Source organism: Mustelus asterias, chromosome 6 (assembly GCF_964213995.1).
Source record: "Mustelus asterias chromosome 6, sMusAst1.hap1.1, whole genome shotgun sequence".
NCBI classification, from domain to species: Eukaryota; Metazoa; Chordata; class Chondrichthyes; order Carcharhiniformes; family Triakidae; genus Mustelus; species Mustelus asterias.
This window is the reverse complement of record NC_135806.1, coordinates 32,813,693-32,837,989: the sequence shown is the minus strand read 5'-3', so window position 1 is coordinate 32,837,989 and position 24,297 is coordinate 32,813,693. Positions and strand designations below refer to the sequence as shown.

The window sequence follows — 24,297 nt, the reverse complement described above, 5'->3', positions numbered from 1 at the left end:
AGGCCTAAGTTTAAGATCTATCCAATTATGAAATGTTATAAACTCTTGTCTCTTGCATGCTACTAAGAAGCAATTTGTTTGACTTGGAAAGCCAGCCTTGTAGAGCCAAAAAACCTAAACCCCACCCCCCACCATATGTTTTTAATATTCTGAATGTGGAACTTTGAACACTTACAGTAGCTCTCTACTTGAATGTAATTATGAAACTACCCCACGAAATGATATTACTGGTGAAAATAATGCGCCACATCAAACTGTGGTAAAACAGTCCCTCTGATGCCAAGGGAATTAAAGCTGAAGAGTCTGATAATAACATGTAATTTAAATAGGAGACTGATAGGTTGTACCTTATTAATTGCATAATTAGTGAGATCAAATATTATTTATTTGTTCTTTGACCTTATTAAGTAAGAAATGTGTAGTTGCAGCATTTTTCAAGCTGAAGAACTGTAAATAGAGGTAATCTCAAAGAGTTAATGTTGGTGTTCTGGGAAGGGTGCAAAGTTATATAAAAGCTTGTTAGTTGGGGGTATCGCTCTCGGTGTTCATCCAGAGCGAGGCAAAGAGGTGTGTTTTTGTTTCAGAGGTTTTTGGGCTAAGAGATTAACTTTTAAGCCATTTTTCGCGGGATTTATTTATTTATTTATTTATTTATTTCAAACACAAAACCGGAAGTGGCCGCGGGGTGTTCGAGGAAGGGTTTTTGATTTCCTGTTCAGCGCGGGAGGTTTAAAAGCAGGCCCCACTATCTAGCGGGCAGCAGAGTGAGAGGGAGCTGAGTGAGAACTGAAGGGCTTTGGGTCATTGGGCTTAGGCGGTAAGAGCAGGGCAAGGTAGTAAAAATTCGTAGTTAGTGCCAACGTATACAAGGTAATTGGAATGGAGGGACATGTAATGTGCTGTTTCTGCATGATGTGGGAACTGGTGGACCCCAAGGTGATTCCCAGTGAACATATCTGCAGTAAGTGCTGGCTGCTTGAGGAGCTCCAGCTCAAAGTAGACGAACTGGACTCAGAGCTTCAGACATTGCGACATATCAGGGAAGGGGAGTGTTACCTGGATAATGTGTTTAAACATAGAGTCACACCCCTTAGACTAACTAACTCTGCCGGGGTTCAGGGACAAGTGGGGGTGGCTGCAGGTGAGGCAGGGAGTGGGATACAGGAGGTAAGGTCCCAAGAGCCTCAGCCCCTGAATCTGTACAACAGGTTTGAGATTCTTGCTACCAGTCGGGACGGGAACGGGGACTGCAAGGAGGATGAGCAAACTGCTCACGGTAGCATGGTGCAGGGAGCCGTTGAGGCAGAGGAAGTAAAGAGAAATGTAGTGGTAATTGGGGACAGTGCAGTTAAGGGCCATAGACATGTTCTTTGTGACCAGGAGAAAGAATGCCGTAGGTTGTGTTGCCTGCCTGGTGCTCGGGTCCAAGATGTACCATCTGGGCTGCATAGGAACTTGGAGTGGGAGGGTAAGAATCCAGTTGTCGTGGTCCATGTAGGTGCCAATGACATAGGCATAACAGGAACAAAGGATGTGCGGAGGGAGTATGAAAAGCTAGGAACCAAATTAAAAAGCAGGACCAACAAGGTGGTAATATCTGGATTACTACCTGAACCACACGCGAATTGGCATTAAGGAGACGAATGCATGGCTCAAGGATTGGTGTGGGAGGAATAGGTTCGAATTCATGGGACATTGGCACCAATATTGGGGCAGATGGGACCTGTTCAGATGGGATGGTCTCCGTCTGAATCGTGCTGGGACCAGAGTCCTGGCAAATCGTATAACTAGGGTCATTGATAGGGCTTTAAACTATTAAATGGGGGGGGGGGGTGCAGGGGTATGGGGAATTACAAAATCGAAGGTGAAGGAGAGAGTACAAGTGCAGGTTAATGTTGAGGACATTCAACTAGTTAAAGGAGTAGAGGGCTCGGTAGATGTTAGTAGCGTTTCAACAAACCGGGTCCAGATAAAGGCTGGCATAAAGACACTTTGCCTGAATGCACGAAGCATTCGAAACAAAGTGAATGAGTTGATGGCACAAATCCATACAAATGAGTATGATCTAGTGGCCATCACAGAAACGTGGTTGCAGGGTGACCGGGACTGGGAACTGAATATCCAGGGGTATCAGACATTTAGGAAGGATAGACAGGTGGAAAAATGAGGTGGGGTAGCTCTGTTAATAAAGGATAATATCAGGACGGTAGTGAGAGACGACATAGGCTCTCAGGAGCAAAACGTGGAATCGTTGTGGGTGGAGATAAGGAATAGTAGGGGGCAAAAGACACTGGTGGGCGTGGTCTATAGGCCCCCAAATAATAACTTCGAGGTGGGGAGGGCTATAAACAAGCAAATAATGGATGTGTGCAAAAACAGAACGGCAATAATCATGGGGAATTTTAACCTGCATATTGATTGGTCGACTCAAATTGGACGTGGAGGGCTTGAGGAAGAGTTCTTAGAATGCTGTCGGGATAGTTTCATTGAACAGTTTGTTACAGAACCTACGAGAGAGCGAGTTATCTTAGATCTGGTACTGTGTATGAGACAGGTAGAATTAAGGATCTTCTTGTGAGGGATCCTCGGGGATTGAGTGATCATAATATGGTTGAATTTCTGATACAGATGGAGGGTGAGAAAGTAGGGTCCCAAACCTGTGTCCTCTGTTTGAACAGAGGGGAGTACGATAGGATGAGGGCGGAATTGGCTAATGTAGACTGGGCGAGCAGACTGGTAGGTAGGACAGCTGAGGAACAGTGGAGGATTTTTAGGGAGATTTTTTTAAAGTACTCAGCAAAAATATATTCCGGTGATAAAGAAGGACTGTAAGAAAAGGGATAACCAGACGTGGATAACGAAGGAAATAAAGGAGAGTATTAAAATAAAAACAGATGCGTACATAGTGGCCAAAAATAGTGGAGAATTAGTGGATTGGGAAAGCTTTAAAAAACAACAAAGAACGACTAAGAAAGCGATTAAGAAAGGAAAGATAGATTATGAAACTAAACGAGCTCAAAATATAAAAAATGATAGTAAAAGTTTTTACAAATATATAAAAAGGAATAGAGTGGCCAGAGTGAATGTTGGACCCTTGGAGGACGAGAGGGGAGATTTAATAGTGGAAAATGAGGAAATGGCTGAGACTTTAAATAAGTTCTTTGTGTCGGTCTTCACGGTGGAAGACACAAATAGTTTACCGAATATTGGAGATCGAGAGTTGGTGGGAGATGATGTCCTTAATACAATTACTGTTACTAAAGAGGTAGTGCTTGGTAGACCAATGGGACTGAAGGTAGACAAGTCCCCGGGCCCGGATGGAATGCATCCCAGGGTACCGAAAGAAATGGCTGAGGTAATAGCAGATGCGTTAGTAGTTATTTATCAAAATTCGCTGGACTCTGGGGTAGGGCGGGCTGATTGGAAAACAGCTACTGTTACGCCGCTGTTTAAAAAAGGAAGTAGACAAAAGGCGGGTAACTACAGGCTGGTTGGTTTAACGTCCGTAGTTGGGAAGATGCTGGAGTCCATCATTAAAGAGGAAATAGCAGAGCACCTGGATAAGAATGGTTCGATCAAGCAGACGCAGCATGGATTCATGAAGGGAAAGTTGTGTTTGACGAATTTACTGGATTTTTATGAAGATGTGACTAGTGCGGTTGACAGAGGGGAACCGGTGGATGTGGTGTTTTTAGATTTCCAGAAGGCATTCGATAAGGTGCCCCACAAAAGGTTGCTGCAGAAGATTGGGGTACACAGAGTTGGGGGTAAGGTGTTGGCGTGGATTGGGGATTGGCTATCGAACAGGAAGCAGAGAGTTAGAACATAGAACATAGAACATAGAACATTACAGCGCAGAACAGGCCCTTCGGCCCACGATGTTGCACCGACCAGTTAAAAAAAAAAAAAAAATGGAATAAATGGGTGCTTTTCTGGTTGGCAGTTGGTGACCAGTGGCGTGCTGTAGGGATCGGTGCTGGGGCCTCAACTGTTTACCATTTACATAGATGATCTGGAGGAGGGGACTGAATGTAGGGTATCAAGGTTTGCGGATGACACGAAGGTGAGTGGGAAAGCGAATTGCGTGGAGGACGCGGAAAGTCTGCAGAGAGATTTGGACAGGCTGAGCGAGTGGGCGAGGATCTGGAGGATGGAATATAACGTTGGCAAATGTGAGGTTATCCACTTTGGAAGAAATAATAGTAAATTGGAATATTATTTAAATGGAGCAAAATTACATCATGCTACTGTGCAGAGGGACCTGGGGGTCCTTGTGCACGAATCGCAAAAACTCAGTCTGCAGGTGCAGCAGGTGATCAAGAAGGTGAATGGAATAGAACAAAACAAAGAACAATACAGCACAGGAACAGGCCCTTCGGCCCACCAAGCCCGCGCCACTCCCTGGTCCAAACTAGACCATTCAGTAAGTGTAGGGAAGCTGGTAAAAGAGGTGGAGGAGTAGCATTGTTAATCAAGGATAGTTTAACGGCTGCGGAAAAGCACTTTGAGGGGGATATGCACACTGAGGTAATATGGGCTGCAGTTAGAAACAGGAAAGGAGCGGTCACGTTGTTAGGAGTTTACTATAGGCCCCCAAATAGTAATAGAGATGTGGAGGAAGAAATTGCAAAGCAGATTATGGATACGTGTGGGGGTCACAGGGGGACTTTAACTTTAACTGTCATGGGGGACTTTAACTTTCCAAATATTGATTGGAACCTTTGTAGGTCAAATAGTTTGGATGGGGCACTTTTTGTGCAGTGTGTGCAGGAGGGTTTCCTGACACAATATGTGGATAGGCCAACAAGGGGTGAGGCCACATTGGATTTGGTACTGGGAAATGAACCGGGCCAAGTGTTAGATTTGGTTGTGGGAGAGAACTTTGGAGATAGTGACCACAATTCGGTGTCTTTTGTTATTGCAATGGAGAGGGATAGGGCCGGACGGCAGGGCAAGGCTTACAATTGGGGGAGAGGTAATTATGATGCGATTAGGCAAGAATTAGGGGGCATAAGATGGGAACAGAAACTGTCAGGGAAAGGCACTGATGAAAAGTGGAACTTTTTCAAGGAACAAATACTGGGTGTCCTTGATAGGTATGTCCCTGTCAGGCAGGGAGGAAATGGCCGAGTGAGGGAACCGTGGTTCACAAAAGAGGTGGAATGTCTTGTGAAAAGGAAGAGGGAAGCTTATGTAGGGATGAGGAAACAAGGTTCAGATGGCTCGATTGAGGGTTACAAGTTAGCAAGGAATGAGCTGAAAAAGGGGCTGAGGAGAGCTAGGAGGGGACATGAGAAGTCCTTGGCGGGTCGGATCAAGGAAAACCCCAAGGCTTTTTACTCTTATGTGAGGAATAAAAGAATGACCAGGGTGAGGTTAGGGCCGGTCAAGGACAGTGGTGGGAACTTGTGTATGGAATCAGTAGAGATAGGCGAGGTGATGAATGAATACTTTTCTTCAGTGTTCACCAAGGAGAGGGGCCATGTTTTTCAGGAAGAGAAGGTGTTACAGGCTAATAGGCTGGAGGAAATAGATGTTCGGAGGGAGGATGTATTGGCAGTTTTGAATAAACTGAAGGTCGATAAGTCCCCTGGGCCTGATGAAATGTATCCTAGGATTCTTTGGGAGGCGAGGGATGAGATTGCAGAGCCTTTGGCTTTGATCTTTGGGTCCTCGCTGTCCACGGGGATGGTGCCAGAGGACTGGAGAGTGGCAAATGTTGTTCCTCTGTTTAAGAAAGGGAATAGAAATGACCCTGGTAATTATAGACCGGTTAGTCTGACTTCGGTGGTTGGTAAATTGATGGAAAAGGTCCTTAGGGATGGGATTTACGACCATTTAGAAAGATGCGGATTAATCCGGGATAGTCAGCACGGATTTGTGAAGGGCAAATCGTGCCTCACAAATTTGATAGAATTTTTTGAGGAGGTAACTAGGTGTGTTGATGAAGGTAGGGCGGTTGATGTCATATACATGGATTTTAGTAAGGCGTTTGATAAGGTCCCCCATGGTCGGCTTATGATGAAAGTAAGGAGGTGTGGGATAGAGGGAAAGTTGGCCGATTGGATAGGTAACTGGCTATCTGATCGAAGACAGAGGGTGGTGGTGGATGGAAAATTTTCGGACTGGAGGCAGGTTGCTAGCGGAGTGCCGCAGGGATCGGTGCTTGGTCCTCTGCTCTTTGTGATTTTTATTAATGACTTAGAGGAGGGGGTTGAAGGGTGGATCAGTAAATTTGCTGATGACACCAAGATTGGTGGAGTAGTGGATGAGGTGGAGGGCTGTTGTAGGCTGCAAAGAGACCTAGATAGGATGCAAAGCTGGGCTGAAAAATGGCAAATGGAGTTTAACCCTGATAAATGTGAGGTGATTCATTTTGGTAGGACTAATTTAAATGTGGATTAAAGGGTCAAAGGTAGGGTTCTGAAGACTGTGGAGGAACAGAGAGATCTTGGGGTCCATATCCACAGATCTCTAAAGGTTGCCACTCAAGTGGATAGAGCTGTGAAGAAGGCATATAGTGTGTTAGCTTTTATTAACAGGGGGTTGGAGTTGAAGAGCCGTGGGGTTATGCTGCAACTGTACAGGACCTTGGTGAGACCGCATTTGGAATATTGCGTGCAGTTCTGGTCACCTCACTATAAGAAGGATGTGGAAGCGCTGGAAAGAGTGCAGAGGAGATTTACCAGGATGCTGCCTGGTTTGGAGTGTCGGTCTTATGAGGAAAGGTTGAGGGAGCTGGGGCTGTTCTCTCTGGAGCGGAGGAGATTGAGGGGAGACTTAATAGAGGTTTATAAAATGATGAAGGGGATAGATCGAGTGAACGTTCAAAGACTATTTCCTCGGGTGGATGGAGCTATTACAAGGGGGCATAACTATAGGGTTCATGGTGGGAGATATAGGAAGGATATCAGAGGTAGGTTCTTCACGCAGATAGTGGTTGGGGTGTGGAATGGACTGCCTGCAGTGATAGTGGAGTCAGACACTTGAGGAACATTTAAGCGGTTATTGGATAGGCACATGGAGCACACCAGGATGGTAGGGAGTGGGATAGCTTGATCTTGGTTTCAGATGAAGGTTGGCACAACATCGTGGGCCGAAGGGCCTGTTCTGTGCTGTACTGTTCTATGTTCTATGTTCTATTCTTTTGTATCCCTCCATTCCCACTCCGTTCATGTGGCTATCTAGATACGTCTTAAACGTTCCCAGTGTGTCTGCCTCCACCACCTTGCCCGGCAACGCATTCCAGGCCCCCACCACCCTCTGTGTAAAATACGTCCTTCTGATATCCCCCCCCGACCTCACCTTGAACCTATGACCCCTCGTGAATGTCACCACCGACCTGGGAAAAAGCTTCCCACCGTTCACCCTATCTATGCCTTTCATAATTTTATACACCTCGATTAGGTCACCCCTCATCCTCCGTCTTTCCAGTAAGAACAGCCCCAGTCTACCCAATCTCTCTTCATAACTAAGCCTCTCCATACCAGGCAACATCCTGGTAAACCTCCTCTGCACTCTCTCTAAAGCCTCCACGTCCTTCTGGTAGTGTGGCGACCAGAACTGGGCGCAATATTCCAAATGCGGCCGAACCAACGTTCTATACAACTGCAACATCAGACCCCAACTTTTATACTCTATGCCCCGTCCTATAAAGGCAAGCATGCCATATGCCTTATTCACTACCTTCTCCACCTGCGACGTCACCTTCAAGGATCTGTGGACTTGCACACCCATGTCCCTCTGCGTATCTACACCCTTTATGGTTCTGCCATTTATCGCATAGCTCCCCTCTACGTTAGTTCTACCAAAATGCATCACTTCGCATTCATCTGGATTGAACTCCATCTGCCATTTCTTTGCCCAAATTTCCAGCCTATCTATATCCTTCTGTAGCCTCTGACAATGTTCCTCACTATCTGCAAGTCCAGCCATTTTTGTGTCATCCGCAAACTTACTGATCACCCCAGTTACACCTTTTTCCAGATCGTTTATATAAATCACAAACAGCAGAGGTCCCAATACAGAGCCCTGCGGAACACCACTAGTCACAGGCATCCAGCTGGAAAAAGGCCCTTCCACTACCACCCTCTGTCTTCTGTGACCAAGCCAGTTCTCCACCCATCTAGCCACCTCCCCCTTAATCCCATGAGATCCAACCTTTTGCACCAACCTACCATGAGGGACTTTGTCAAAGGCTTTAATAAAGTCCATAATAGACGTCATCCACGGCCCTTCCCTCGTCAACCATTCTAGTCACTTCTTCAAAAAATTCCACGAAGTTAGTGAGGCATGACCTCCCTCTCACAAAACCATGCTGACTATCGTTAATGCGTTTATTCCTTTCTAAATGCGAATGTTGGCCTTTATCGCGAGGGGGATAGAATATAAAAGCAGGGAGGTCCTGCTGCAACTATACAAGGCACTGGTGAGGCCGCAACTGGAGTACTGTGTGCAGTTTTGGTCCCCTTATTTGCGAAAGGATATATTGGCCTTGGAGGGAGTGCAGAGAAGGTTCACCAGGTTGATACCGGAGATGAGGGGTGTAGCTTATGAGGAGAGATTGAACAGATTGGGTCTGTACTCGTTGGAGTTTAGAAGGCTGAGGGGTGATCTTATAGAGGCATATAAGATAATGAAGGGGCTGAATAGGGTAGAGGTGGAGAGATTCTTTCCACTGAGAAGGGAAGCCAGAACGAGAGGGCACAGCCTCAAAATAAGTGGGGGCTGGTTCAGAACAGTGTTGAGGGGGAACTTCTTCTCTCAGAGGGTAGTGAATCTCTGGAATTCTCTGCCCATTGAAGTGGTGGAGGCTACTTCGTTGAATATGTTTAAATCACGGGTAGATAGATTTCTGATCGATGAGGGAATTAAGGGATATGGGGAGCAGGCGGATAAGTAGAACTGATTTGCTTCAGATCAGCCATGATCTTGTTGAATGGCGGAGCAGACTCGAGGGGCTAGATGGCCTACTCCTGCTCCTATTTCTTATGTTCTTATATTTATAATATATTGTTTTATATCTGGATTTGGATATAGAGGGCATAATATCAAGATTTGGTTAAGACTCAAATTGTGAGTAGGCTAACTGTGAAGAAGGTAGACAGGTTGGTAAATTGGTATATATCAGGTGAAAGTTAATGCAGAGAAATGCGAGTTGACCTGTTTTGGGGCTAAGAATAAGGAGAGGTTACATGAACTAAATGGCAAAACTTAAAAAGGACTGGGAAAGCGGAGAGTCTTCAGATACGCAAATCTTTCCAAGTGGCTGGACAGATTAATAAAGGTGTAGAAGAAGCAGCATGTGGAATGCTAGGTGTTAGAAATACATGCGTAGAGTACAAAACCAAGACCCAAAACAATTTAGAAAAATCAGTGGTTTGGTGACATTAAGAATATTGCTCTCAATTGCTTCCTTTATTTGAACTAAATGTCAAGACTGTAGAGAGGGTGTAGAAATGATTCACAAGAATGAAACCACAGATGATAGAGTTATGAAGAGACTAAGACAGTTGGGTTCTTTTCATTGGAACAAAAAAGTTTAAGAGGGTATATGATGAAAATGTTCAAAATTGTCAAGATTTTTCATGAGGCAAATCAGGAAAAGCTATTTCCACTGATTTGTGTGCTATCTCGATCATCATTAACAGAATTAATCAAGAAATAAGCAGAAGTATTTTTTTATGCAAGGGTTGTTATGATCTGGAATACCCTAACAGAAACAGTGATGGATATAGAATCCAAATTACCATATAAATGTAAAAAGCTGTAGGGACAAGAGCAGTTATGGGTCTGTGGATAGGCTGTGCAGGGAGATGGAATGAATGCAATGGAATTGAATGGCTTCCTTATGTAATGTAAAAATTCTGTGGTTTTATGTCCGGCCTTATTTAATCTTAATCAAATACTGCTAAATTCCTTGTGCAAATGTAATATCAAATCAGCAATTTATTTTTGGAGCAAGCATTTGAAGAAATGGAGCTCCCCTGAGTCCAATTTATTGACCCAAAACACAAGGATTGTAGTCCACTGCTGATGCCCCTCAGTTAATAGGTAGCAAAACTGTTAAGGGAAGATGAACCTCTTTATTTGAATTCCAATCAATGAGAGTAACCTGTATTTCAGTGATTTTGGGAATGCTGCAGCATTCTTGGCAGAATATTGCAACTAAAGAACCCCATTTAAGGTACTTTGACACATTGTTGGTTGTCAGGCAATCACTATCTTCAGTGTCAGTAGCAGTGCAGAATTCTCTCTATGTTTCAACCGCAGTAAGCATCTTTATTGATTTGATTGATCTGAAAGCTGCAAGGCACAAGAAAATCAAAGTAACTGAATCTGTGTCTCGATGGTAATAATAAACGCTGCTTGTGGTGTGCCAGGGAATTGAGGGTAGTGAGCCCATTTTGAAGGACATGACCAGCAGTTTATCTCATTTTTCAGATCAACCTGTCTTCGGTTTCGAAGTGAGATTGCCTGTTACTACTTCACTGTAGGAATTTGAGTTCCTGATAGCAGTAAAATTACATCAGGATGATAAATGAAATCACCACAAAGAAAGGGTGCCAATTATTTACTTTTCTGTGGAGTATAAAGTCCATAAATGATATGTGGATGGAATGCCATTAATTTTTTGACTTCTGATTGATTCTGCTGAATCGTTTCTAGGTTTTATTTTGGTCAGTTCTAAATGAAATTTGCATTTCAGAATCATTGAAGAATTTTTGGACCAATTCAGTTCTTGAAGACTAAAAAGGCGTGAAAAGTATAGACCTCCTGAAAATACTAATATGATGCCACATTATTGGTTTCTAAGCAGTTATAATAATGCAATGATGATGATACAATGATTCATATTTTTGACTTTTTATACATATTTTATACTGTCATCCTCTTCTGTGTTTGCTGACTTGTTACTTACCTTATGGCACACTGTGCCACCTGGTCATACCCTTTATCACACACATGTCATAAGAATAGCTTTACTCAATTTCATCTAGAAAGGAACCACTTTAAATGTTGTTTTTCTAATGTTATCCAGCAAATGTCGACTGGTTGTCCTGCGATAGCCTATTTATTTAACAAAAACCTTTAATGGCAGTGTGCTGATTTGGGGGATTTGTGGAATCCAGATGTTGTTGCACTTGAGATGTTATTTGGAGAAAGATTTGGATGGCTTTTTGTGTAAAGCTTACTGGACCTCTCGCCAAGATTTTTTTTTTGTTGCTCTATCCTGGAGCTGGAGTTGGAGGAACTTAGGATCATTAGGGATGCAGAGATGGCCATAGACAGAAGCTTCAGGGATACAGTTACTCCGCGGAATGAAAATAGATGGGTGATGGTGAGAGGGGCTGGGAAGAAGCAGTCGGTGCAGGGATCCCCTGTGGTCGTTCCCCTTAGCAATAAGTATTCCGCTTTGGATACGGTTGAGGGGGACGACATACCAGTGGTGAGCCGCAGTGAGAGGATCTCCGGCACTGAGTCCGTCCCTGTGGCTCAGGAGGGTAAGGAGGAGAGCGGGAGGGCAATAGTTATTGGGGACTCATTAGTTAGAGGGATAGATAGGAGGTTCTGTGGCAGCAAAAGAGACTCGAGGATGGTTTGTTGCCTACCGGATGCCAGGGTCCGTGACGTCTCGGACCGTGTTTTCCGGATTCTTAAGGGGGAGGGGAAACAGTCACAAGTCGTGGTACACATTGGTACCAACGACATAGGTAAGAGAAGGGACGGGGATTTAAAACAGGAATTTCGGGAGCTGGGCTGGAAGCTGAGAGCAAAGACAAAACATGTGGTCATCTCTGGTACGCTACCGGTGCCACGTGATAGCGAGTTGAGGAACAGGGAGAGAGTGCACTTAAACATGTGGTTTCAGGGATGGTGCAGGAGGGAGGGTTTCAGATACGTGGATAATTGGAACACGTTCTGGGGAAGGTGGGACCTCTACAAACAGGACGGGGTGCACCTGAACCAGAGGGGCACCAATATCCTGGGAGGGAAATTTGCTACGGCTCTTCAGGGGGATTTAAACTAATTTGTCAGGGGAGTGGGAAAAGGAGTTGTAGTCCGGAAGTCAGTGTTGAGGGTGGTGAGATATTGGGGAAGGTATCAAGGTCAAGGGTGGGTACCGGTAGACAGGAAGGTGGGTTGAAGTGTGTCTACTTCAATGCAAGGAGCATCCGGAACAAGGTGGATGAACTTGGGGCGTGGATTGCTACTTGGGACTACGATGTTGTGGCCATTACGGAGACGTGGGTAGAACAAGGACAGGAATGGTTGTTGGACGTTCCGGGGTATAGATGTTTCAGTAAGTGTAGGGAAGCTGGTAAAAGAGGTGGAGGAGTAGCATTGTTAATCAAGGATAGTTTAACGGCTGCGGAAAAGCACTTTGAGGGGGATATGCACACTGAGGTAATATGGGCTGCAGTTAGAAACAGGAAAGGAGCGGTCACGTTGTTAGGAGTTTACTATAGGCCCCCAAATAGTAATAGAGATGTGGAGGAAGAAATTGCAAAGCAGATTATGGATACGTGTGGGGGTCACAGGGTAGTTGTCATGGGGGACTTTAACTTTCCAAATATTGATTGGAACCTTTGTAGGTCAAATAGTTTGGATGGGGCACTTTTTGTGCAGTGTGTGCAGGAGGGTTTCCTGACACAATATGTGGATAGGCCAACAAGGGGTGAGGCCACATTGGATTTGGTACTGGGAAATGAACCGGGCCAAGTGTTAGATTTGGTTGTGGGAGAGAACTTTGGAGATAGTGACCACAATTCGGTGTCTTTTGTTATTGCAATGGAGAGGGATAGGGCCGGACGGCAGGGCAAGGCTTACAATTGGGGGAGAGGTAATTATGATGCGATTAGGCAAGAATTAGGGGGCATAAGATGGGAACAGAAACTGTCAGGGAAAGGCACTGATGAAAAGTGGAACTTTTTCAAGGAACAAATACTGGGTGTCCTTGATAGGTATGTCCCTGTCAGGCAGGGAGGAAATGGCCGAGTGAGGGAACCGTGGTTCACAAAAGAGGTGGAATGTCTTGTGAAAAGGAAGAGGGAAGCTTATGTAGGGATGAGGAAACAAGGTTCAGATGGCTCGATTGAGGGTTACAAGTTAGCAAGGAATGAGCTGAAAAAGGGGCTGAGGAGAGCTAGGAGGGGACATGAGAAGTCCTTGGCGGGTCGGATCAAGGAAAACCCCAAGGCTTTTTACTCTTATGTGAGGAATAAAAGAATGACCAGGGTGAGGTTAGGGCCGGTCAAGGACAGTGGTGGGAACTTGTGTATGGAATCAGTAGAGATAGGCGAGGTGATGAATGAATACTTTTCTTCAGTGTTCACCAAGGAGAGGGGCCATGTTTTTCAGGAAGAGAAGGTGTTACAGGCTAATAGGCTGGAGGAAATAGATGTTCGGAGGGAGGATGTATTGGCAGTTTTGAATAAACTGAAGGTCGATAAGTCCCCTGGGCCTGATGAAATGTATCCTAGGATTCTTTGGGAGGCGAGGGATGAGATTGCAGAGCCTTTGGCTTTGATCTTTGGGTCCTCGCTGTCCACGGGGATGGTGCCAGAGGACTGGAGAGTGGCAAATGTTGTTCCTCTGTTTAAGAAAGGGAATAGAAATGACCCTGGTAATTATAGACCGGTTAGTCTGACTTCGGTGGTTGGTAAATTGATGGAAAAGGTCCTTAGGGATGGGATTTACGACCATTTAGAAAGATGCGGATTAATCCGGGATAGTCAGCACGGATTTGTGAAGGGCAAATCGTGCCTCACAAATTTGATAGAATTTTTTGAGGAGGTAACTAGGTGTGTTGATGAAGGTAGGGCGGTTGATGTCATATACATGGATTTTAGTAAGGCGTTTGATAAGGTCCCCCATGGTCGGCTTATGATGAAAGTAAGGAGGTGTGGGATAGAGGGAAAGTTGGCCGATTGGATAGGTAACTGGCTATCTGATCGAAGACAGAGGGTGGTGGTGGATGGAAAATTTTCGGACTGGAGGCAGGTTGCTAGCGGAGTGCCGCAGGGATCGGTGCTTGGTCCTCTGCTCTTTGTGATTTTTATTAATGACTTAGAGGAGGGGGTTGAAGGGTGGATCAGTAAATTTGCTGATGACACCAAGATTGGTGGAGTAGTGGATGAGGTGGAGGGCTGTTGTAGGCTGCAAAGAGACCTAGATAGGATGCAAAGCTGGGCTGAAAAATGGCAAATGGAGTTTAACCCTGATAAATGTGAGGTGATTCATTTTGGTAGGACTAATTTAAATGTGGATTAAAGGGTCAAAGGTAGGGTTCTGAAGACTGTGGAGGAACAGAGAGATCTTGGGGTCCATATCCACAGATCTCTAAAGGTTGCCACTCAAGTGGATAGAGCTGTGAAGAAGGCATATAGTGTGTTAGCTTTTATTAACAGGGGGTTGGAGTTGAAGAGCCGTGGGGTTATGCTGCAACTGTACAGGACCTTGGTGAGACCGCATTTGGAATATTGCGTGCAGTTCTGGTCACCTCACTATAAGAAGGATGTGGAAGCGCTGGAAAGAGTGCAGAGGAGATTTACCAGGATGCTGCCTGGTTTGGAGTGTCGGTCTTATGAGGAAAGGTTGAGGGAGCTGGGGCTGTTCTCTCTGGAGCGGAGGAGATTGAGGGGAGACTTGGTGGAGGTTTATAAGATGATGAAGGGGATAGATCGAGTGAACGTTCAAAGACTATTTCCTCGGGTGGATGGAGCTATTACAAGGGGGCATAACTATAGGGTTCATGGTGGGAGATATAGGAAGGATATCAAAGAACAAAAAAGAACAAAGAACAATACAGCACAGGAACAGGCCCTTCGGCCCTCTAAGCCCGCGCCGCTCCCCGGTCCAGGATTGAATCCTGAATCCAGGATCCCCGCCCAATTTTCCAGCCTATCTACATACCAATATCCTATCCACCGAGCTGTCCCTCACAGCTACGATGCTTTGTTCATTACAACCTATTAACTCACCCCCACCCCCCTATTCCAGACCATGTGATCCCCAGGGAGAGGTGAAAACCCAGAGTGAAAAACCCCAGGGCCAATATGGGGAAAAAAAAAATCTGGGAAATTCCTCTCCGACCCCCTGAGGCGATCGAAACGAGTCCAGGAGATCACAATGGCCCTGATCGGAAAATGCTTCCCAACCCTAGTCATTTCCACTTCCATGAACACCATATGAATTCCCTGCCCCCGAGACAGGTTCCCAACTATCCGCAGGTAGGTTCTTCACGCAGAGAGTGGTTGGGGTGTGGAATGGACTGCCTGCAGTGATAGTGGAGTCAGACACTTTAGGAACATTTAAGCGGTTATTGGATAGGCACATGGAGCACACCAGGATGGTAGGGAGTGGGATAGCTTGATCTTGGTTTCAGATGAAGGTCGGCACAACATCGTGGGCCGAAGGGCCTGTTCTGTGCTGTACTGTTCTATGTTCTATGTTAAGTAATAATCACCCTTATGTTCCCACCTTGAAATAATAAGATTTTGCCTTTGGAAGCAATGTGATAAATGCTAGCAACCCAAAATAAAAGTCAGAACATAATGCAGTCGGTTAGTCACTATTGACAAATTATTTGGGGAAAATAATGTGGACAGCTATGAGGATCAGCACCGCTCCCTCATAGCACTAGCAACTCAGGTCCGATTGCAGCCTTGGATGACTGTCAGTGTGGAGTTTGCACATTCTCCCTGTGTTTGCATGGGTTTCCTTTGGATGCTCTGGTTTATTCACATAGTCTGCCCAAAGGCGTTCGATAAGGTCCCCCATGCAAGGCTTCTAGAAAAAGTGAGAGGGCATGGGATCCAAGGGGCTGCTGCCCTGTGGATCCAGAACTGGCTTGCCCACAGGAGGCAGAGAGTGGGTATAGATGGGTCTTTTTCTAAATGGAGGTCGGTCACCAGTGGTGTGCCCCAGGGATCTGTTCTGGGACCCTTGCTGTTTGTCATTTTCATAAATGACCTGGATGAGGAAGTGGAGGGATGGGTTGGTAAGTTTGTCGACGACACAAAGGTAGGTGGAGTTGTGGATAGTCTGGAGGGATGTCAGAATTTACAGAGGGACATAGATAGGATGCAAGACTGGGCGGAGAAGTGGCAGATGGACTACAACCCAGATAAATGCGTAGTGGTCCATTTTGGCAGGTCAAATGGGATGAAGGAGGACAATATAAAGGGAAAGACTCTTAGTACTGTCGAGGATCAGAAGGACCTTGGGGTCCGGGTCCATAGGACTCTAAAATCGGCCCCGCAGGTGGAGGAGGTGGTTAAGAAGGCATATGGTGTGCTGGCCTTTATCAATCGAGGGATTGAGTTTCGGAGTCCGGGGATAATGATGCAGCTATATAAGACCCTCATCAGACCCCACTTGGAGTACTGTGCTCAGTTCTGGTCGCCTCATTACAGGAAGGATGTGGAAAAGATTGAAAGGGTGCAGAGGAGATTTACAAGGATGTTGCTTGGATTGAGTGGCATGCCTTATGAGGCTGAGGGAGCTTGGTCTTTTCTCCTTGGAGAGACGTAGGATGAGAGGAGACCTAATAGAGGTATATAAGATGATGAGAGGCCTAGATCGGGTGGACTCTCAGAGGCTTTTTCCCAGGGTGGAAATGGCTGCTACGAGAGGACACAGGTTTAAGGTGCTGGGGGGTAGGTACAGGGGAAATGTCAGGGGGAAGTTTTTCACACAGAGGGTGGTGGGCGAGTGGAGTCGGCTGCCCTCAGTGTTGGTGGAGGCAAACTTAATAGGGTCTTTTAAGAGACTCCTGGATGAGTACATGGGACTTAATAGGATGGAGGGTTATAGGTAGGCCTAAAAGGTAGGGATATGTTCGGCACAACTGGTGGGGCCGAAGGGCATGTTTTGTGCTGTACTTTTTCTATGTTTCTAAGATGGGCAGGTTAGGTGGATTGACCATGCTACATTGTTCCTTCGTGTTCAAAGATGTGTAGGTTAGGTGGATTAGCTGGGTAATACATGGGGTGACAAGGATAGGACCTGGGTAAGATCTTCTGCTGGAGAGTCAGTGCAGACCTGATGGGCCGAATTATCTCATTGTGCACTGTAGGGATTCTATGATTTGCATGTAACTTTGATCTATCCAGGTCACACATGATCTCAGACTCAATATCTAGTTGGCAAGTACAACCTTCAGCATTTCTGCATGCGAATGGGCTGAATTCTTGATTTTCTCCTTTACTAAAATCTGTTCAGGATCTATATATTTTTTGAATGTCTAAAGCAGCTCCAGAAGATGTGTTTTTCTAGCACTGTTTGTGGGCTAAGATAAGAACAAATACTTTGCCACCACCAAACAAGTCATGGTGGTGTTGGTGTTATGTATTTAAGTGGTTAAAGATTGCTTTTAGAGCTTCTTACATGATTTGACGGTGATGTTATTAGGGTGTTACACAGGATGCTGTTTAACTTTCAGTTTGTCTTCGACAGGCAAGAGCTCCTAGAATAAATTTGAAATGTTAATTTGAATCTATGTGTACAAACCACATCTTTTCATTTTGTTAAAACCCACAACCCCAATATAGAACTAGTTGGCATGCCCTCCCCACTTCACCAAATCCCACTCTAAGGCTCCAATCCCTCTTGCCTTTCACTGGGGCTGCAGTCTCCTGCTGCTGATTTTTCTATCCACCAGCTGACCAGTCTTTCAATCAGACTGGTGGCCAGGAGGAAAACATAGGATTATTATGATAATGAGGTCCTGCTGTAAATTTGGCAGGATCCCTGCACCCCCTACCCTTTGAATTTCCGCATCTTCACTCAGCAAACTGATCTCCTCCTCCCTGTTAATATCTGAGTCAGTGTGCTTAGTCATGTTATTATTTAACGATCAGCAAGATATTTGGCAGGGAATTTCAAAGTATACAGAAACACAATGTGTCGGATGTAGCTTTCTGTTCATCTCTCTTTGGACTTTATGCTTTGGGTAAGACTTAATGAGGACAAAAAGATTGGAAAATGTGGCAAAGCCAAATCGGGGCCGAATCAGAGCATCCACACGGTATTTTCAGTGGGACCAATCCATGATATAAATTTGTCCTTGGTCTAGTCTAACGAAGGGATAAAACTTCCTCTGCTTGATATTTGTAGTTTGTGACATGGAAATAAAAAAGCATGTGTAAGAAATGGTGGGCAGAACAGTATAAGAGAGGTTCTGTGAGGAGAGAATGGGGGGAGCAAGAAGGGAGTGGGTAAGAAGAGAGCTCAGGCCACATGTGAAACATGTGCAGTGGGGGCAGGGAACATGAAAATTAATTTATTCATGATTTTACTACTTGCAGCAAATAAAGTCAGTCTTCCGCCAGTGGGTCTTAACTCTGAATTGAAGAGCACCAATGTGACCTTTTTCCATTTTACATAGCATCTAGCCTTAAGGTGTATTGGAGATAGAGATTGTCAATTTAAATGCCTATTTTTCTTTTTACCTTGCATGTAGCTGAGTTATGGGAACTGAAATTATTTGCCATTGGATTTGAGGTTACCCAAACTCATTTCATGTAGAATTCTGACAAACTGAAAAAGAGGGGATTCCCATCCAGTCAGCATAGGATGGATCCATACCCATTACACATGAAACATAGAGCTGTTTTCTTACATCCTTGGGCTTGGAGCCAATTTTCTGTATCTTGGGTTGTGTGCACAAGCCACATGAAATGCTAACCCCACATATTCTCCTACTAATCCCACTGACACTGAGGAAATTTTATCCCTTTGTTAGACTACGCCAAGGACATATTTATATTTTGGATTGAACATAGAACATAGAACAGTACAGGCCCTTCGGCCCACGATGTTGTGCCGAGCTTTATCTGAAACCAAGATCAAGCTATCCCACTCCCTATCATCCTGGTGTGCTCCATGTGCCTATCCAATAACCGCTTAAATGTTCCTCAAGTGTCTGACTCCACTATCACTGCAGGCAGTCCATTCCACACCCCAACCACTCTCTGCGTAAAGAACCTACCTCTGATATCCTTCCTATATCTCCCACCATGAACCCTATAGTTATGCCCCCTTGTAATAGCTCCATCCACCCGAGGAAATAGTCTTTGAACGTTCACTCTATCTATCCCCTTCATCATTTTATAAACCTCTATTAAGTCTCCCCTCAGCCTCCTCCGCTCCAGAGAGAACAGCCCGAGCTCCCTCAACCTTTCCTCATAAGACCTACCCTCCAAACCAGGCAGCATCCTGGTAAATCTCCTCTGCACTCTTTCCAGCGCTTCCACATCTTTCTTATAGTGAGGTGACCAGAACTGCACACAATATTCCAAATGTGGTCTCACCAAGGTCCTGTACAGTTGCAGCATAACCCCACGGCTCTTAAACTCCAACCCCCTGTTAATAAAAGCTAACACACTATAGGCCTTCACAGCTCTATCCACTTGAATGGCAACCTTCAGAGATCTGTGGATATGGACCCCAAGATCTCTCTGTTCCTCCACAGTCTTCAGAACCCTACCTTTGACCCTTTAATCCACATTTAAATTAGTCCTACCAAAATGAATCACCTCACATTTATCAGGGTTAAACTCCATTTGCCATTTTTCAGCCCAGCTTTGCATCCTATCTATGTCTCTTTGCAGCCTACAACAGCCCTCCACCTCATCCACTACTCCACCAATCTTGGTGTCATCAGCAAATTTACTGATCCACCCTTCAGCCCCTTTCTCTAAGTCATTAATAAAAATCACAAAGAGCAGAGGACCAAGCACTGATCCCTGCGGCACGCCGCCAGCAACCTGCCTCCAATCCGAAAATTTTCCATCCACCACCACCCTCTGTCTTCGATCAGACAGCCAGTTACCTATCCAATCGGCCAACTTTCCCTCTATCCCACACCTCCTTACTTTCATCATAAGCCAACCATGGGGGACCTTATGAAACGCCTTACTAAAATCCATGTATATGACATCAACTGCCCTACCTTCATCAACACACTTAGTTACCTCCTCAAAAAATTCTATCAAATTTGTGAGGCATGACTTGCCCTTCACGAATCCGTGCTGACTATCCCAGATTAATCCACATCTTTCTAAATGGTCATAAATCCCATCCCTAAGGACCTTTTCCATCAATTTACCAACCACCGAAGTAAGACTAACCGGTCTATAATTACCAGGGTCATTTCTATTCCCTTTCTTAAACAAAGGAACAACATTCGCCACTCTCCAGTCCTCTGGCACCATCCCCGTGGACAGCGAGGACCCAAAGATCAAAGCCAAAGGCTCTGCAATCTCATCCCTTGCCTCCCAAAGAATCCTAGGATACATTTCATCAGGCCCAGGGGACTTATCGACCTTCAGTTTATTCAAAACTGCCAGGACATCCTCCCTCCGAACATCTATTTCCTCCAGCCTATTAGCCTGTAACACCTTCTCTTCCTCAAAAACATGGCCCCTCTCCTTGGTGAACACTGAAGAAAAGTATTCATTCATCACCTCGCCTATCTCTACTGACTCCATACACAAGTTCCCACTACTGTCCTTGACCGGCCCTAACCTCACCCTGGTCATTCTTTTATCCCTCACATAAGAGTAAAAAGCCTTGGGGTTTTCCTTGATCCGACCCGCCAAGGACTTCTTGTGTCCCCTCCTAGCTCTCCTAAGCCCCTTTTTCAGCTCATTCCTTGCTAACTTGTAACCCTCAATCGAGCCATCTGAACCTTGTTTCCTCATCCCTACATAAGCTTCCCTCTTCCTTTTCACAAGACATTCCACCTCTTTCGTGAACCATGGTTCCCTCACTCGGCCATTTCCTCCCTGCCTGACAGGGACATTCCTATCAAGGACACCCAGTATTTGTTCCTCGAAAAAGTTCCACTATTCATTAGTTCCTTTCCCTGACAGTTTCTGTTCCCAACTTATGGTTTCACTGTGTGACTGTCTGTGGATGCCCTGAGTTGGATTTGAATATGTTGGTGGGATGGGGCACAGGAAAGGCTTGATTGCCAGCAGCACTCAGAGAGCTCTGAATAACTCTGGAATTTGGAAAACTTGGTAAAGAGTACTCTGTAACGTTGATAATTGGTATCAATTAGGCTGCTCACGCAATTGGCTCCTTCATTCCCTTACCCAATGAGGTCTAGGCTTTTATTTTTGATCAGTCTTTCGATGTGGTATTGCAATTATCTTATCCGATTCAAATTCCCATCAGGCTGCTGCTTCATGTATGATGTATATGGGAACCAGATGGGGTTCATTTTCGCTTATTTATTTTAATAATTAAATGTGTTCCATATGAAGTAAAAATGAAAAACCAAATGGGTTGTTTATTTTTAGATTCTGATATTTGGGTTTAGAGCCTGGGTACTAATTTCTGTGACTCAATTCATATGTGAATTCTTTATATTCTAATGTACATGTAATGTGCTGCTTCTGTTGTTGTGCTGCTGAAACCTTTATTGCCTTTGATGGCCCTAGGTTTGATTATTCCAGTGCTCTCCCAGCTGGCTTCCCATCTTTAGAATCATAGAATCTCTAGTGCAGAAGGAGGCCATTTGGCCCATCAAACCTATACTGACAACAATCCCACCCAAGCCCTTTCGCAGTAACCCCACATATTTATCCTATTAACCTCCCCTGACACTAAGGGACAATTTAGTATGGCCAATCCATCTAATCTGCAGACCTTTGGACTCTTGACTCTAAATTTGATATCATTCATAACTTGCAGCAAGTCCCATTCACCCATCAGCCCAGTGCCATTGACCCCTGATTCCACAATGCCCGCTTTTTTGTGTCAGAACTCATCCATGTTGTCAGATCCCTCCTTGGTCTTTCCTTTCCAGCATTATAACCCTCCAAGATCACTCGGGTTCAATTCTGCCGCCTTGTACACTCCTGATTTTACTGTCATCATCGACTGCCAAAACTTAAAACCCTGAAACTCCCTGCCTGAATCTTCATCTCCTCTTTTAAGATGATCCTTAAAACCTACTTCCTTGACAACGTCTATGTCACTTGTCTTTATATTTAGTTCCATGACTCTGTTAAATTTAATAATGTTTCTGTGAAGCACCTTGGATGTTTTTATTGTGTTAAAGGAGGTAACTATAAATACAAGTTGCTATAAATTGCAAGTAGTTGTTGTACATGGTAAAATTTCCAGGAAAGCAAATTGGTATAATTTACATCATTTTTTTTCAGCATCAGTCTGTGTCATTGATTTTGAGCTAAGTTTCTGTTGGTTTGTAATTTAGTATGTAGCGTAAAGGATGCTAAAAGCAACTAAAGAGAATGGATGTCTCGTGAAATTGAGCCTCGCGTTGCTGACTGCACAAGAATTTCAGATGTTGCATTGGAATAGTTAGAAATCACTGGCTCCTCAATCTCGCAGTTTGTAACATTGTCAAAACCACATGCCAGAGCCATTGGTTGAGGATTGAACTCTGACCTTCCTGCTGTTTAAAAAAAGCACTGGTTCTTAATGTGATTTAATACTATGTATAAAACTGATCTCCTGTTACCTGACTGGCATTTGCTAATTAAGGCGGGTACAATTTTGTCTTTTAAAAAGCATTTAGACCGTTACATGGGTAAGGTGGGTATAGAGGGATATGAGCCAAATGCGGGCAATTGGGACTAGCTTAGTGGTTAAAAACTGGGCGGTATGGACAACTTGAGCCGAAGGGCCTGTTTCCATGCTGTATATCTCTGACTGAGAGAAATCTTTTATCTGAAAATTCTGCTTGTGACTCAGCCTTGAGTGAAAACACTGAACTTCCTAATTATTGTTATGAGGGCAAATAACTGTGTGCTAAAGGGGCTGTGCAATGGCAAAGCTGTTTTTTATTCAGTATTTTGTAAAGTCTTTCACCCCGAGCCTCCCCCACAGCACTTGGTTCTCCAGATATTGCAAGGAGTGAACTTTTCGCTTTTGAAGAGAAAATGAAAAATCCATCAAGAGTACAGTGACTTATATTATGAGTTGGTGCACAGATTGTGTCTGCAGTAAGTCTAATAGCAAATTGCAAGCAAGGCGTTAAAATGCAAAGGCTGATCGAATGGTTGCTAGGTTTGTGGGGACTGAAGAAAGATAGGCCAGTGTCCTGTTATCTTTGAAAGTAACTACAAATTGTCACATTTTATCCATGAATAAAAATGATTTTTAAAAATTTTATTACTGAAAATAGTCATTTATATATTTGACCTTGAATTTAAATACAGTGGAGCCCCGATTTAACGCGCCCCGATTTAGCGCGAATTCGCATATAACGCGATGGTGTCATTGGACCCTTTTTCTCCCGCTAATAATTGGCAAATTTAGCGCGACCCCGATTTAGCACGACCCTGCTTTTATGGACCCCAACCATCGTGTTATAACGGGTCTCCACTGTACCATTATTATCACTGCACACACAAATACTTCACACTGCAGCAAAAATGTTGAGAGAAAGGTAATTTGTTGCAGGGTTATGCAACATACGTAATATTGAGGAGAAGATTTTTTGGCGAAATGAACTGATGGAAAATTAATTAATGTGCTATGTTTTAAAGAGCCTAGTTTGTTGTGCAAATGGGTTGATATTAAAGGAATTGTTTGAACAATTGTCCTGTTCTTAATTAAAGGCAATATTTTCAAATGGGGTGATACTTGATGTGAGAAGTATTTGGATTAGACTATAGATTTGAGTCAAAATACTACAATAAAACTTGTCCTTAGAATAAAAGCTACTGAATTGAATATGGTGCAACTATAGCTTTACAATATGCTTCCTATCTCCGCCGCACCCCCCCCCCCCCCCCCCCCCCCAACATACTCACTGCAGTTTTGGTACAGGCTGACTTGACCTAAGCTGGATTTGGACACTGAGTTTCACTTTGGAGTCAGTTTGGGCTCTGACATCCATTTACACTGTACAGTTTTGTGTTGCTGCAAAGCTGAAACGACATTAATAAACTTGCTATGTGAATGCATCCTAAAACATATAAATCTTCCACATGGTAGCTGCACACTTCATATCAGGTGTGCAAAAGAACTGAAAGGAACATCTCATCCTAATACTTATCACATCAAGTATCACCTCCATTTGAAAATATTGCCTTTAAGAATAAACATAGAACATAGAACATAGAACATTACAGCGCAGAACAGGCCCTTCGGCCCACGATGTTGCACCGACCAGTTAAAAAAAAAAAAAACTGTGACCCTCCAACCTAAACCAATTTCTTTTCGTCCATGAACCTATCTACGGATCTCTTAAACGCCCCCAAACTAGGCGCATTTACTACTGATGCTGGCAGGGCATTCCAATCCCTCACCACC

The 24,297-nt window shown here is 44.5% G+C and overlaps 1 protein-coding gene across 3 annotated transcripts in view; it reads left to right on the top strand.

Moving 5' to 3' along the window:
- Positions 1-24,297, top strand: part of LOC144494796 (adhesion G protein-coupled receptor L3-like) — a 978,643-nt gene that overhangs the window by 194,981 nt on the left and 759,365 nt on the right. The gene's annotated exons all lie outside the window — the stretch shown is intronic.